This window comes from Passer montanus, unplaced genomic scaffold (assembly GCF_014805655.1).
Source record: "Passer montanus isolate IOZ18808 unplaced genomic scaffold, ASM1480565v1 scaffold86, whole genome shotgun sequence".
In the NCBI taxonomy this organism is placed as follows: Eukaryota; Metazoa; Chordata; class Aves; order Passeriformes; family Passeridae; genus Passer; species Passer montanus.
In genome coordinates, this window is record NW_024373923.1 from 2,613,213 (window position 1) to 2,620,246 (window position 7,034).

The window sequence follows — 7,034 nt, forward strand, 5'->3', positions numbered from 1 at the left end:
GGATCATAAAATATCCTGAGTTGGAAGGGAGCCACAAGGGGGCCCGCCCCGCCGCACACGGCGACCACAAAATGCAGCCCCGGGTGCCGCTGCTGGGACGTCTGTGGGGACAGGCTGGCACAGGAATGGAAAGGATTTAGGTTAATTATTCTTATCCTATGGAGCCAGCCTGGCACAGCTGGGGCTGCTCCCCTGCACAAGAGAAGGCTGCAGGGACACCTGAGAGCCCCTGCCAGGGCCTGCAGGGGCTCCAGGAGAGCTGCCCAGGGACTGGGGACAAGGCCTGCAGGGACAGCACACAGGCCATGGCTGCACTGCCACAGGGCAGGCACACATTTTGGGATGTTGGGCAGGAATTGGTGGCTGGGAGGGTGGGCAGGCCCTGGCCCAGGGTGCCCAGAGCAGCTGTGGCTGCCCCTGGATCCCTGGCAGTGCCCAAGGCCAGGCTGGATGGGGCTTGGAGCAGCCTGGGACAGTGGAAGGTGTCCCTGCCCATGGCAGGGAGTAGAACAAGATGGGCTTTAAGGTCCCCCCAACCCAAATTCTTCTGTGACTCTGTGAAATGGAGCTAATGACAAAAATGTGTTTCCTGTTCCCACCTGAACCCACAGCTCCCAGGTCAGGACTGTCACAGAGACCTCCTGCAGCACATCCTGGTGATGCCAGGCTCCAGACCTGCCTGGGCTGAGTGAACACGGGATGTAAAACATTGGCTGTGCATCAGCGATTGCTTCAAGCTCATTGCCCTCAAAGGAGTCATGGGAAAAAGCTGTTGCTGAAGCTTTGAAGCTCTGGAACACACACACATACACTGCCAAGAACTTTGCTTTCTTGCACATAATCACATTAGCTTTGCTGATAACAAGTTGAAAAAAATTATGCCAGGGAGGAAAGGTCAATGTTTAACCTGGCTATAAAGCTTGTTCTCATCCAATTAAAAGCCAGTGCAATTACTTCTGGTGTCAACCATGGGATCCTTGCACAGTCAAACACAGCAGTTTGATACAAAGGATTTGCACACTGGAGAATGTGTTATACCACCACAGTAGTGCTTAAATGGAATCTTTTGAGTTTATTTCAGTAGAGACTTAATGCTGTCATACTACTTGACTTAGTCTTTGAGATGTTTGTGAAAGGGAAACAACTTCACATCACTTTCCCCCTGAAAAACTTGCATTTGAGTTCTCGGTATTTTATAGTTTTGCCTAGTATTTTATGGTGTGTTTAATGGGGAATGTTGCCTCAGTCTTAAAAGCTACACAAAAAATCAGCAATCCGTTTTATGTGTAATAGACAGTGTACAAATGTGCAGCACTGCCATCTGCTTGACATCCAAAAATAAACAGGGACGTGTGGATTCTCTAAAACCCCCATTCTTCTGTGAAGTCCCTCCATCACCTCTGAGAACATTTCCTCCTGAAAACTGGGTTTGTTCCAAAGACATTGCAGATGGCTTGTGACTTTATTTTACCTTAATGCTTGATGAAAAAACAGACTCTCCTTAACTTAGATGCCTGAGAGGACCCTGGTCACTGGCTTTCCTCGCTGGGAATGTGTATGGGATGTAGGATATACCTAGGACATGGTCTGCTCTGGATTGGCTGGATTGAATTCTCCTTCCTGAAACCTCTAAGGAGTGGCACATAAATTTCATATATTCACAGAACCACAGAATCCCAGGATGGTTTGGGTGCAAAAGGACCTTAAAGCCTGTCCCTGGCGAGGACAGGGACACCTTGCACTATCCCAGGGTGCTCCAAGCCCCGTTGGCAGGAGGGAAGGGCTGGGAAGGCACGGAAGAAGGACATCACATGCTGATGGATGGAGCAACTCAGCAAAGCAGAGCCCATTTTCAGGAGCAAAATCTGCAGTGGGAAAATCTGGCAAGGACAGTGGGGCCTTTCTGTCCTTCAAGGAAGCATGAGAACCTGATTGGTATCAACTGACGGACAATTCCCTCTTTGTACAAAAGAAACTTTCAGCTTCTTCCTCTAGAAAGAAAATTAACTCTGTTTAAGGGAACCAAAGTCCTCCCCGCCCCTCATAAAAGACAATTTTCCCTACAATGGCTGCCTGTTCTCTTTGTCTGGGGTTGTGGTGGCTACATGAGCCAGTGCCTGGGCACGCCAGCCCTTCCCTCTGCAGGATGAAATGTCCTCTCCTGCAGATGCCCCTGGCTTCCCAGGACGGGGCTTTCAGAAGCTGCCAGTTCCTCTCTGGTTCTGAATCCCCCTGGGGTTTCCTCACTGGTCACACTCCTCACCATCTCGGGTTCCTCCAGCCAGGCTTTCTTGTGACTCTTCCTCCAGGCAGTCCTCAAAGTACTTGCTTAGGGAAACCATGACTCTTGGCTTTTTGTGTCTTTTGGGTGCATTTTTTCTGAGGGATTTTTTTTTTTTTTTGGTGAGGGATTTCCTGTTTGCTCAGATCCACATGACTGGCTGAGTCAGGAACAGGAGAGTCACATAAATATAAAACCATGTCACAGTGACACGCTTTGCATCAGTAGCAGAGCTCAGAACTTCTAATAATGTATTTTAAAAATGTAAGTTAAATATAAATCTTTCCCTTACGTCGCTGTCACAGGCAGCACCTGCCAGCCAGCACCACGTGTCATGGTGCAGAGCCACACAGGCCTGGCTGTGGCAGGAATCACAGAACCCTGGAATGGCTGGGGCTGGAAGGGAGCTTAAAGCCCATCCAGTGTCACTCATGCCATGGCATGCCTGGAGCCCCCAGCATACACAGACATTTTTTGTGTCTCTTGTGCAGTTTCCCCTGAGACAGCAGCCTCACGTCTTGGCTCTCCTCTCTCACCATTGTGATTAATTTAAACTCATGCTGGCTCTAAGTGCTGCAGGCTGGGAGTCCCACAGATGTTTCATGGTGGAGCTTTAAGCACCATTAACTCCTCATTCACCTGTGACACAGCACGTGTTTCCTTTGCATCCATGTATCTCCCCATGGAATTTAACAGCAGCAAGATGCAGGTTTCCAGCACTGGCAATAAAATTCAGGTAGTCCTTAACATTTCTTTGACTCCAAGCTTCAGGGGAGGACTGAGAGTTTTGAGTCAGAGGCTGAAAAGAGCTCTGTGATCTTTCTGAGTGAATGAGGGAGGCAGCTGATGGGACAGGTCTGCCTTTGGCCATGGCGGGCGGTGTCAGCTGCGTGCATGAGTCCTGTTTGGTCACTGTGGTGCCGATGTGGAAGTGCAAAGATCAGAGTTCTTCCCCAACCACGTCTGGGCCAGGCGCCATCTGACAAACGCTCCTTTTTACCCCAAATCCCCACGGTGGAAGGGGGTGGGAGGGTGGAGGATCAGCTGCTTCCCTCTCTCCACAGCCACAGGCAAGCAGAAAAGATATTTTTCTCCTTCCTTTCTCTCAGCCTTGAAAGAGCAAAGGGTAATTACATAAAGGGAACATGGTGTGAGAGGGGGGTGAATAATTCCAGCATGATTAGGACAGACCAAAGCCTACTAGTGGATTTACAGTTTTATTTTTATAAAGCTGCCTGTGGTACTTCCCTACCTCCCTGCCCCAAGAGCTGATCCATCTCAGAAAACATCTCCTTACTCTCCCTGTGTGCTCCAGGTTTCACCAGGGAGACTGTACCTCTCCAAGTTGCTTTATCTGTAGTTTGTAATTAGAAGGGATATCACAGAGCAGCTCACCAGGCATCGTTTGGAGTTTCACCACCTACATCCTTCCTGGCTGCTCTCAGTCACAGCTCACAAAGTGGGTGAGATCAGCAGCAAGGTCAAAATTCCCCTCCCAGCAAATCAGAGTCCCTGAAGCAGAGCAGAGCATCAGGCTGCAGCTCCCTGCAGGCACAGCTTCGGGGCTGGGGCAGTGCTGCCTGGGGCACAGTGCTGAGGTGTGGCAGAAATCAGAATTCCAAGTTAGTGACATGGATCCCTGCACACGAACACTCCAGGGAAATGCTGCCCTGCTAACCTCTCTGCTGGCATGGGATGGACAGCCATGCACAGTCTTTCCCTTCCTAATCCAACTCTAGGCAGGAACAATTTCCCTACTGCAAAAACATGAATTTTGTGTGGGAATCACACTTTTTTCACGCCTGAGACAAGAACTGACTGTGTAACCCAGCTGGAGTGTTTAAAGAGGAAGTGAAAGTATTTGAGTTGAGTTTTTCAAACTTGGCTACCTGCTAATTTTATGATGTCAATAAAATATTATTTTATTCTTTTTAGCTAGAAAGCAATCTCTGCTGACTGTAAATTTCCCTTCCTGTTATTTTTACATGAGTCTTTTCAACAGACCCAAATGATTCCAAGAAATAAGGTCATGTACTATGAAGATGTTTCTGCGTCATCCTCACATGCCAATCATGGGAGACTGATTTTCTTTCCTCATTGCAGTGGGGGCCCAAAATGTCCAGCACAATCAGCAGCTGGCACAGCAAAAGTAGGGGAAAAGGGCTAAAGTCAGTGGGAGAATGAGAAAAGGACAGGTTACACAGAAGAGACTGATTTTCTGTCCTCATTGCAGTGACAGTACCAAAATGTCCAGCACAATCAGCAGCTGGCACAGCAAAAGTAGGGGAAAAGGGCTAAAGTCAGTGGGAGAATGAGAAAAGGACAGGTTACACAGAGGTTTATCAACTGATGGCTCTCAAATGAATTTGTTGCTATGGGCTTTTTCCCAGAAGACTTGGAAAGTGAGTCCTGCCATTTAAGAACTGTTTGGAGTGGGGCTTTTGGAAGAGAGGTGAGGTGCTGGCAGACTGAGGGAAAAAAAAACCACTTGGAAATCACAAGCCAGTTAACTTCAGTTCCTGATTAACAACATCAAAGAGACTATGGAACAAGTAACTGGGAAATGATTTGCAGGCAAGAAGAAAATAGAGCGACAAATGGCAGGCAACATAGATATATGAAGGACAAACAGTTTCATGCTAATTGCATTTCCTTATTTGATGGGTAACAGGTCTTGTGGGGAAAGAAGCAGTATATTTAATATGATAAGGCTCTAACACCTCCCTGTGCCCCACAGCACCTTCATCCCCGTGGTCTGTCTGGAGCAGCCCCTGGGTCCCCCCCTGTGGCTTGGTGTCACCTGGGTTACTGTCCCACCTCCTGTGGGTTTAAATCTCAGTAATAACCTAGAGAAGAAACAGAGTATTTTTTATCTGGGGAGCACATGGAAGTGTTAAGGACAAGGACTGCAATAGAAACAGAGGTTCCAAGAGATAATGAGGATTTGGAGGAGAGGGCTGAAAAGTCAGATGTAGCACAGGAGGGACAAGGCATGGAAGGACAGCACACAGGCCATGGCTGCACTGCCACAGGGCAGGCACACATTTTGGGATGTTGGGCAGGAATTGGTGGCTGGGAGGGTGGGCAGGCCCTGGCCCAGGTTTCCCAGAGCAGCGGTGGCTGCCCCTGGATCCCTGGCAGTGCCCAAGGCCAGGCTGGATGGGGCTTGGAGCAGCCTGGGACAGTGGAAGGTGTCCCTGCCATGGCAGGGGGTGGCACTGGATGGGCTTTAAGACCCAGCCAAACCATCCTGGGATTCTTGGATTCTGTGACACCAGCAGGATCGCCCACCTGGACAAGAGCAGTCAGGAGAAGTGGATGGGGAGCAGCTGACTTGGAAGCAGTTCCTTGGGCAGAAACAGATGATCACAGGCTGGGAGTGAGTCAGCAAGGCCAGGGCGCTGCAGCAGAAGGCAGAGAGCTCTGGTCACCTCTTCTTTACCACCCTTGGGGAACATGCTGGGTTTCCAGGCATTTCAAGAGAAACAAAGTTAGTGGGAGAGAAGGAGTTCTGGAAAGTATCAGAGCTGAGAAGTTTAGTCTAGCAGGAGGAAAACAAAATAGACATATCTTCAGCTACATGTTCTCATTGCGCAGAAAGGAATTTTATCTTTACATTGTGGTTGTCTGGTGGATATGGGGAAATGAGAAGGTCCTTTTCCTATCACATGTTACAGCTTCCAGTACCAACCACTGAGCCACGCTGATGAACATGCAACAAACAAACCAGTGGGAAACCTGTTGTTTTACCACTATGTTTCCTAAACTGACTCAGACTGAAATTCAGCAAACCCAAACAATTTACCCAGGGCAAGAGCTCTATGGCAGGCAGCAGCTCTGGAAACACAGCCTCCTTTGGGGCTTTATCAGGTTAGGTAGTTTTAACTTCCTTTTTCCCCCAACTCCCTTCCAAAGCTGGCTGTGAAAATTCCAACTTACTGCTGTTTTAAAATCTCATGTTCAACAGGAATCTCTTGATTTTAATAATAATTTGTTAGGAAATGGTGCAGAATATCACAGCCAGGGCTTCTTGTAATGTTGGGGATAGATCTCTAAGGGCACATTTTCTTCTGGCAAGCTACTTTCTAGATCACCTTTAATAAAAAACTAGCCACTGTTGATTTTAAATAACACTTTGTTCTGAAACAAACAGCACACAGGTGGTAACACTTTTGTTAAGGGTCCCATTTTCTCCTCACTGTGAAACTACTATTCTTATATTTCTAATTAAAAAGTTTTAGTGAGCTAACAAGTGACAGAATTGGTAACAAAATCTGGATATTAAAGAAAGGTGGGGTTTGGTTGGCATTTTGGTTCCTTTTGGTTTTGTTTTTTTCATTCTTTATGTTTCATTTTAAATCACACACCAGACTTTGCCCTTCCATTTTTCTTCACACTATTTCCCCCAGATTATCAGTCATTCCTATAAAAGTAGGAGAAATGATTTCCAGGTGACTTTTTGTTTGTTTGTTTTTTGGGGTTTTTTTATTTTGTTTTGTTTTGGGTTTTTTGTGGGTTTTTTGTTTGTTTTGTTTTGTTTTTGGGTTTGTTTTTTTTTTGTGTGGTTTGGTTTGGTTTTTTTTTTCTTTGTCCGCCTGCCACACTACAAGGAAAAGTGAAAATGCTGATTTTTTTAAATTTAAAAATACTCCACAATAACACACTTTGTTAATATTTAGTGCTGTAATAGAAACTATGATGGCAAAGAGAGCCTTGCTGGTAGGAGGACCTCTGTGAGCAGTCCTCAGGTTCT